Genomic DNA, 10,349 nt, shown 5'->3' on the forward strand with positions numbered 1-10,349 from the left:
AGGCAGCTGTGCATTACCTGCCAGCTTACGGTCGCTTAACTTCGCTGGTAGCCTGCAGTACCATGCAGTGTAAAGGGGGTTGGTAACGATGCTTGCACGTGTCTGTTGGATTATTTTGCGAGCATGTCTGTAGGTTGTGCTCTGCGTTATTTGGACAGTTTACAAGTTCATTTCGTGTCCACATATCAGTGTACTGAATTATTTACGAGAGGTGGAACAGTTTGCGTACAGCACGATCTGTGGTGTCTGTATGTGCGTCACACACACACACACACACACACACACACACACATCACAAGCAGTAGAACAGCATGATCTGTATCTTCAGTATAGGTGTCACACACACGTCATGAGCGGTGGAACAGCACGATCTGTGACATGGTATCAGCACATCACACGTGTATCATTACAATGGCGATAGAGAGAAAGCAGTCGAACAGATGAGAATGATGATAGCGTGCCCTGGTGGTGGTGCCGTGCACTAGGTCAGTTGGGCTCTTGACCTCGTGGCGAACTCATCGGATGGCAGTAGGTGCACAAATTATTTAAATAAATACTGGTACATGATTTCGACAGTTGACGATTAGCAAGCATGTTTGCAGAGGCTTTTAGTGATTTGCATGTCTCTATGCTGTGTGGCATGACCCCAAACATCTCAGAGCATGTGTTTTGTATCAGTGAATTAAATATACACTATCCTTAAATAAATTGTTCCAAAATAAACAAAGCACACTCCTTCCTCTCTTCACCAGCCCAGTGCAGGCTAAGTCCCTCTTCCACGAATTCTTAGGAGGAGGTGGCGGTCGGGTGACTTAGGTTAGTGAAGATAGTCCAAGTATCCTTTCTTTCGCGCCATTTTCTTAGGGTAGCACAGGTAGCGCAAGTGACATATCTTTCCACCAGAGATCAAACTTGGCGCCAGTTCCTAGGATGAGGTGGCAGTTGGATGACTTAGGTTAGTGGGGGTAGCCCAAGTGACATATTTTTCCTCGATTTTCTTAGGTTAGTAGAGATCACTGTGGTGTGATGTATTATGCTGTTGGACTTTGAACTTACCGCAATTCTTGTTTGGTGTGGGGAGTGGAGGAGACGGGGATTAGGTTAGTGGAGGTAGCCCAATAGACCTATCTTCCTGTGGAAATTCAAACTTCCCGCCAGGGGGCGTGTGGCACTTGCAACATCAAGTGACATCATGGCCGCCATCTTGGATGACGTCATGTGCTGTGCATGTTAGTGCAGTTTAGTAAACGTTAGCTGGAAAACTTGGGTTGGTAAGGGGACGTGGTGGTAGGTTGAGGATCGCACTGGAATCCTTCCAAGCCGTGGTACACGCGAAATTCAGACAAAATTTGAATTTCCCCACTGGGAGGTAGGCGTGGCAGTTTTTGAATTTGCGTCACCGCCATCTTGCATAACGGTACATATGTTATCACCGCCGCCATGACAGGTCTATCGGTACTTGTGTCATCATGTGACGTCATGGCCGCCATCTTATGTGTGTGTCTTGGACGTCACATGGTGACATCATGCCCGCCGTCTTGGATTTGGGTTGGAGCCCCGTCATTCATCTACTGTTCTACACATGCTGGAAGGAAATCTCTTACAGGTTGTGAACTGTATATAGTGAATCTTTTCAATGTTCAATGGGAGTGAATTAGCTTTATACCATTTAAAAATGTCAGTGAAAATTTAATTAATAGCTACTTCTAAATATGTACTTGACTTGCTACTTATTGCAATGTTTGTATCATCTGCAAGCAAAACATACTCAGCAGCTTGTAATGCAACAGACGAGAGGTCACTAATGTCCACAAGAAAAAGCAATGGACACAAGATGGAGTCTTGAGGAACACCGTATGTAATTATTCCCAATCCGATAAGGACTGCATGCTTACTGCAAAGGTATTTCGCAACGACACTCTTTGTTTGCTGTTAGATAAGACTCAAACAATCTCGCAGCATTTCCGGTGACACTATACTATTCTAATTCTAATTTAAACATAATACTGTTGCTCACGCAAAGGCTTTTGACAGGTCACAGAAAATGCCAGTAGCCCATAATTTATTATCTAATGAATGAAGTACATTCTCACTGAAAGTGTAAGTGGCTATCTCTAGGTCAGAACCCTTAAGAAACCCAAAGTGTGACTTGGACAATATATTATCTGTAGTCAGATGCTTAAGAGATGTATGAGAAAGCCGCCAAAAGCGAAACTGGTCGATAGTTTGAAGGTATCTCTTTATCCCCCTTCTTTTAAAGAGGCTTAAGTTTGGCATATTGTAGCCACTCTGGAAATGTTCCACTGATAACAGATTGATTACACAGATAACTTAAGACAGAACTCAACTCACAATGAGCACTCTTTGATTAACTTCATTGATATCTAGCCCCCTAGAATACTTAGATTTTAAGGATTTTATGATGGATGCTACTTCTTTGGGAGACCTGAGTGTCATTTCCATTTTACTGAAGTTTTTTTTAAAGACTGGTCTCAGATACTCCGTTGCCTTGTTCACCAAACCTGATGACCCAAAGCTGTCAGTAACAGAAATAAAGCATTTCTTTGAGAGGTTTGCAACACTATGTGCACTTGTTACCAAAGTCTCATTTATTTTTAGAGCTATTTGTAGCTCTTCCTTTTTGTTCTCACCTGTCTCTGTCTTCACTACATCTCTCATAGTGGTTATTTTATTGCCAGATGTAACTACCTCTTTCATATAATAAAACTGGTTAGATTACTAAATTACTTGCTACAATATTTAGCAGTATTCTTTGTAATGCATTACAGTGCTAATATCAGAGCTGTTCCTAGATGGTTGATACAGTCTTCTTTTTATCCCACTTTACATCTTTATTCTTTGTGTAATCGATGACTTATTTTTTGTCATCTGTGTGATGTGAGTCACCTTTAGGGAAAATCAATTTCCAAAAGTAAAAGTAACTTTATTAATGAATGCGTTGGATTTTTTATCTGAGTCAGATTGATTGTAGACATCTATGCACTTCATGTCTCAGAGAGATTTCCTGAATTACTCAATTTTTGACTGATTTATTACCACTCTGCTCTCAGGTTTAATAGATTTTTTATCCTGACAAGTTTCAACATTGAACATAAGACACTGCATGTCATGATTAGATAGTCCATTCACTACTGGTTTTGTGACACGACTTTTTACCTAGATTTATCTAAAAAGATATTATCAATAGCAGACTCAGAGAATTCACACACCCTAGTTGGAAAGTTCACAGTAGGAACTAAACTGAATGGTAGTGTTACTGTTTGCAATAATTTTTCACTGACACAGCTTTTCAATAAATCCACATTAAAATCACCAACAACGCTATTTCCTTGTCTAATGTTCCTGTGAGGTTTTGAGAATCTCCAGTATCAATCAGAAGCTGTTTACATGAATTGTGTACATTAAAATTTGCTTTCCGGCTGCCATTTTGTAATTGTGAATGTCACTTTCAACTTGTCTCTGAACATCTTTTGTTTCTGCCCTCCATACCCTAAAAAAAACTACTGTTCTGTTACTTGTAACCACTGGTACTTAACCACTTGTGACAGTGGCCTCCCCCCCCCCCCTCCTTAAGTTATTTACTATTAGCCCAGAAAGTTTTCCCTTCCCTTTCCTGTTCAAGTGAAGGCTGTGCCTAGTATAGTCCCACCTGCTGATAGAGGCAACAGGAACATACCTGATCCAAGTAGCCATTTCACCTCTGAATTAACTCCCCTAACAGAAGAGTTTAAATGAGGATGGTCATGGCACCTCATAACAGACACAAGACCATCACTCCAACATGAGTATGACTCATTGCTATCTTCACAAGGTCAGTCTCAACTGAATAATTGGTGTTCCTATTTATGCTGTTGCCCGCCGCCACCCCCTTCCCCCCTCCCGCCACTCCCACTATTATCTTGGTATGGTGTCTTCCTTTGTGAAGTCTTTGCAGAATGAACCTACATCCTTTATCACCTGATTCAGACTTGCACTAGCTTTAAAGAAACTTGTGACGTGGCAACCTGACCGTAGTTCATCGTGTAGTAGTTGGCCAACAGCTTTACGTAACAGGAAACTTTCTTCTTCTTCACAATGTTTTTCTGACTTCTTACTTTTCAAACACTTTTTGAAAGTTTGTTGTGTCATGTCTTCTTCTACATACATTTGTGGCCCATCAGTCTCCAACTGTGAGGAAAGACCAAACCTGTTTTCCACATTCGCAACGACACTGAGAAAGTCCTATTCCTATTTCTTCTATAACCCATTGTCACTTATCACCTCTCTTTTGCCATATCCTCCCTTAACCTCTCCAGATCTTGCATCGCTGTATGCAGTTCCGTCTGATCGGCAGCAATCTTCTCCTCCTGTTCCACTTTCTTCCTATCTCTGCAGCAAATCATAAGCAACCAATGAGACAACGGCCCAATATTGACACTGCTGTTTGGACTAACTATAGAACCAGTAAAAAGGAAATTCATAATATAATAAGCAGTATAAAAACACAACAATGCAAGAACAACAAAAATACAGATTCTGCAACACTTAGGAAACTTACGAGAAAACTTCAAAATGAAAATTTTATCATTTCAAAAGCGGACAAGGGGAACACAGTAGTATTGATGGACATGGAACAACACATTTAAAAAACACAAGAAATCATCGCACAAAATAACATTACAAAATTAAAATCAGACCCAACAAACAGATTGCAGACAAAAGTAAAAACACTCCGAAATGTATTGACATCGTACTAGATTACAAGGAGAAAAGAAAGTTGACACACATTATTCCCAATGCACCACTCCTCCTAAGCCAACCAAAAATCCGCAAACCGAATCTTCCTGTGAGGCCAATACTGGTTTCCAGAAAATCCGCTACTTACTAGCTTGCAGGATACATTTTAAAATTACTGTCTGAACATTTCAAAGTACAAGAGGACAGAACCATTAAAAACACTACATAGCTAACACAAAATATAAAAGATATAAAAATCCCAGACACAGCAACACTCCTCTCATTAGATATAGAAAGCATGTATTCCAACATACTAGTACCAGAAACAATAGAAATCATACATAAGGACCTGAAAAGTTATAGTCAAATCCCTGATGAACAGATTAAAGAAATACACATGCTAATAAAGCTCATACCAGAACAAAATTATTTCCAGTTCAATAATGAATTTTATATATAAGAAGATGGATTACCAATGGGGCCCCAGTGTCAGGAGCCTTAGTAAATATTTTTGTGAACCACATTGAACAGATCATTTGCACAAAAATAGTAGCAAAAGAGTACAACACATTATATTGGTTCAGGTATATGGATGACATCCTTTGATTAATAGATGAACCACAAACAACAAATGAAAAATTACATTCTGACATTAACAAGATACATAAAAATATAAAATTTACGATTGAAAGGGAACAGAAGAACCAAATTAACCCTCCGGATGTAGGAATAAAAGAAATAAACATATGTTTGAAATTTGCTGCAAACCCACAGCAACGGACATTATCATTCCAGAATCCTCGAGCCTCCCATACTCACAAAAAGAAGCAGAACTTCAACACATGCTCCATAGACTCAACAAAGTGCCACTAACTAAGGAAAACTACCAAAAAGTATTGAACATAATAATGCAGGTAGCACAAAACAAAGGTTACAACAGTAACATAGTCACAAAGCTAGACAATAAAATTAAAATTTAAATAAAAACATAAAGCACAGAACCACAGAAAACAACACAACAAAAAAATGGCTCTGAGCACTATGCAACGTAACTTCTGAGGTCATCAGGCGCCTAGAACTTAGAACTAATTAAACCTAACTAACCTAAGGACATCACAGACAGCCATGCCCGAGGCAGGATTGTAACCTGCGACCGTAGTGGTCGCTCTGTTCCAGACTGTAGCACGTAGAACCGCTCGGCCACTCCGGCCGGCAAACAACACAACATATTCAAACACAAATATGAAGTCCCATAACAACAGAAAAAGATGAAGAAAACACAAGATGGTACACTACGACATACAAACACAAACTTACACTTAAAATCACCAACACGTTCCAAAGACAGGGAATGAATGTAGTATAAACAGCAGACAATGCTATAGAAAAATGCACCCCAAAACTGACAAAAAACAGAGACTTATACCAGAAAGCAGGTATATACGAACTACAGTGTAACACTTGTAAAGGCAAATAAATAGGACAAACAGGCAGAACATTTGACGTCACATACAAGGAACACACGAGAGCCAGGAAATATCGGACAAACCACTCCACATTTGCAGAATATCTAAGAGAACATGACCACAAACCAACCACTAGAGAAGAAGACATGAAAATATTTAGAATCAACAATAAAAAAACACCTACTAATCCAAGAAAATTACTACATACAGGAAACCAAAGCAGAGAGGAGAATACTGTTGGATGGTCAAGTACACATACCACACAATTTATTGTTCACACTAATAGATACAATAATAGAATAATACTCCCAAAGTGGATTAATACAATAATATCATCCAGTATAATAATAAAACCACCCAACATCTTTACTCTCACTATCCATGAACTCCTCCACAGATCACTGAAACGGAAAGTCAAATCACCTGTCACCAAAGCTATCAACCACTCGCCAACAGCTAGTACATTCGTATTCAACACCCTATAACTGAAAATACCAAGCCCCCCCCCCCCAAACACCCACACCCACACACTCAAAAACATATACGTCGACAGGTTGGCACAAGTAGGTAAACACACCAAAGTGGAGGCAACACGTAATGAAGTTGCATATAACTACGTTATTAAAAGCACAATGTCCGAATAAATAGTGATATCGAGTGGCAAAAGAACAATAATACACCACAAAAATAAGGATAAACATAGTGAACGGTGTGAAAGAGGTCGGGACTCTAAATTGTGCTTATATGTCTGTAATAAAATGGTAGTGCGACCTCCAGACCAGATGACTGGAAACACAGATCACAGCAAATCGTAATTAATTACTTTATTACATAAAAATCGCGACGTGAACTGTTTGATAATCTAAACATAACAAAAGTATATCGTTATCGATCCCACTGATGATGCCTTAGAACAAGAAAAAGGCGGAGAGCGTCTGAGGAAAATAAATCAAGTGCAAGCAGGAAAAGGTGGTTTTATTTACAAAACAAGTACTTGTATGCTTGCTGCCGAAGATGGCAACGCAAACAAACTTGTTATTTTGCAGTGTGTTTTTGACTCATGTATCGCATTTGAGTGTTGTTTGCTTGTGAGAATATGATGTACGTCTCGTGTAAGGTTGATTGGTTAATTCGGGGAGGGGACCAAACAGCAAGGTCATCGGCCCCATCGGATTACGGAAGGATGGGGAAGGAAGTCGGCCGTGCCTTATCAAAGGAACCATCCAGGCGTGTGCCTGTAGCGATTTAGGGAGATCACGGAATATCTAAATCAGGGTGGCCGGATGCGGGTTTGAACAGTCGATCTCCCGAACGCTAGTCCAGTGTCCTAACCATTGCACCACCTCCCTCAGTGTCGTGCAAGGAAGAACGCCTTCCACCCGTTTCGTAATTCCATTGTGGCAGTTTCTTGACCTCTCGAGACTGCTGCCTATTGTTCCAGGATATTTCTGCTCGCGTTCGTCTTGATCGCACGACTGTCGTGTGAGTATGGAATCGATGGGTTCAGGCTACCATTAAAGCGTGATGCTTTTGGCATCACTATGGGCGTATCCACATGTAGGAATGATCTACGGCGAACGAACATCGACTGACAGCATTGTTAATCTTCATACTTCGTATGATGGCTACGCAACGCAATCATCTTTGGTTCTTATAGAGCGTAATACGGACAGCAACCTTTACATTTTTACGTGTTAAAGGCGGCTGTTCGGTATTTACATGTCATTATGTTCCAGCAGTATAATTCAAGAACGTATGTTGTTCGTACTATCCCGACCTATACATCGATGCGCTTGCACGATCAGTCTCGCACTAAAATCATCTGGTTAGTGGTTTCTGAGAAACTGGCACGCCATTCCAGTCAGACACTACGGCTTGCGTTCTCTGCCAGCGTGGAATGACATACCAGTATCTGTTATCCAAGCACAGTTCTACTCATTGCCTAGCCATGTTAGAGCCATTGTTGCCGCTAATGGTGCCTCCACTTTCTGGTAAATGTCGCACCCTTTATACCCCTAAATCACCTAAAAATTTAGTAACATATTCAGCGAAGTATACTGTACACTGAAAGTAAGAAAAATTTCATGGTTTTCTATACCTCCTGGTCTCGTGAGTTTAATGACCAGCAGTGTATTTGCCATGATGATACGGAAAAATTGCAAGTGTTCAGGATAAAGTACGTAGTATTCACACTTACGTCAGTTTTTGAGGACAAGCGTCCATTTCGAAGTTTCAGCTGGCGAGAGAGCTACCATTTCGCTACAGAGAAGCGATAGAATTATCACCATTTGAAACCTGGGAATGGATGCTTGCTATTCAAAACCGGTCGTCACTACACAGCATTGTGCATTTGGGACTGTATACTACATACACTAAGAAAGGTGTCCAAGCGTTAAGGTGGGTTAAGTGTACCACATCGATTCTTAGAAAGACCGCTGCCAAAGTACGAGGGGCGATCAATAAGTCTGTTGTGGAACATGGTGGAATATTTGTGCCTCCGTCCCAGTGATTTCATGAACCCCAATAGGTGGCGGCGCTGTAAGTAGCCTTAAGATAGGCGTCTGTAACGGAAGTGCGTCCCAAGCAGAGAACTGGCACTGAGTTCCTTTTGGCAGAAAACCGGAGCATCGCAGGTAAGCAACGCGAATGTTGGGGGAAGGCGCCTGTCATCATCGCAAAAAGGTCGTACAAACATATCCGATTTCCCGCATGCTGTCCGCATGCACACAAGTGTGTTTCCTGCAATGTTGCAACGTGCGGACACTCTCATTCGAAATGATCGACGTCTCACTTAAACACCTCGGTGCTCAACTAGACATCTCTGTTGGTAGTGGTGACACACTCATCCACCAATTGGGGCTACTCAAAGGAGTTGTGCCTGACAAATGACCCTAAAGAACAACGAAGGAGCATCAGCGCGAAGCTGCTTCCGCGTTGTGAGACTGATGGTGCCATCTTTTTGTCGAACATCGTCAAAGCCGATGAAACATTGGGTCATCACACACATAATAACGGCAATGTGTGGAGTGACCCCACACCACCTCTCCTCCGAATAAAAAGTTCAAAGCCGCAGCCTCAGAAGGTAAATTCAGGACAACGATCATATGCTACTCTGAAGTGGTTGCTCTGTTTGATGTCCTCCTTCATGGTACAACAATCAAATTTTAAATGTGCATACAACCGTCATGAAATTGAAGAAACAACTTCAGAGTGTGCAACTTAACTTCTCCTTCTCCATGACAGAGCGAGGCGTAACACAAGTCTGAGCACCCGAGAGGAGCTCGCGAAATTACAGTATGTGATCAAAAATATCCGGACACTCCGAAAATATACATTTTTCTTATTAGGTGCATTGTGCTGCCACCAGCTGTCAGGTACTCCATATCAGCGACCTCAGTAGTCATTAGACATCGTGAGAGAGCAAAATGGGGCCCTCCGCGAAACTCACGGACTTTGAACGTGGTCAGTTGATTGGGTGTCACTTGTGTCATACCTCTGTACGCGAGATTTCCACACTCCTAAACATCCCTAGGCCCACTGCTACCGATGTGATAGTGAAGTGGAAACATGAAGGGATACGTACAGCACAAAAGCCTACAGGCCGTCCACGTTTGTTGACTGACGTAACCCCGACGCTTGAAGAGGGTCGTAATGTTTAATAGGCAGACATCTATCCAGACCGTAACACAGAAATTCCAAGCTGCATCAGGATCCACTGCAAGTACTATGACAGTTAGGCGGGAGGCGAGAAAACTTTGTAATTCATGGTCGAGCGGCTGCTCATAAGCCACATATCACACTGGAAAATGCCAAACAACGCCAAGCTTGGTGTAAGGATCGTTAACATTGAACAATTGAACAGTGGGAAAACGTTGTGTGGAGTGACCAATCACGATACAGAATGTGGCGATCCGATGGCAGGTGTGGGTATGGTGAATGCCAGCGTGTATAGTGCCAACAGTAAAATGCGGAGGTGGTGGTGATATGGTGTCGTAGACTTTCTCATGGAGGAGGCTGTAACGTCTCTTAGCAAAAGACATATTATGTAATAAAGAGAAAACATTGTGTGTCATGTTTTGTTCTTGTACTGGTTTTTTTTTTTTTTTTTTTTTTTTTTTTTTTTTTTTTTTTTTTTTTTTTTTTGTC

Source organism: Schistocerca serialis, chromosome 4 (assembly GCF_023864345.2).
Source record: "Schistocerca serialis cubense isolate TAMUIC-IGC-003099 chromosome 4, iqSchSeri2.2, whole genome shotgun sequence".
Taxonomy (NCBI): domain Eukaryota; kingdom Metazoa; phylum Arthropoda; class Insecta; order Orthoptera; family Acrididae; genus Schistocerca; species Schistocerca serialis.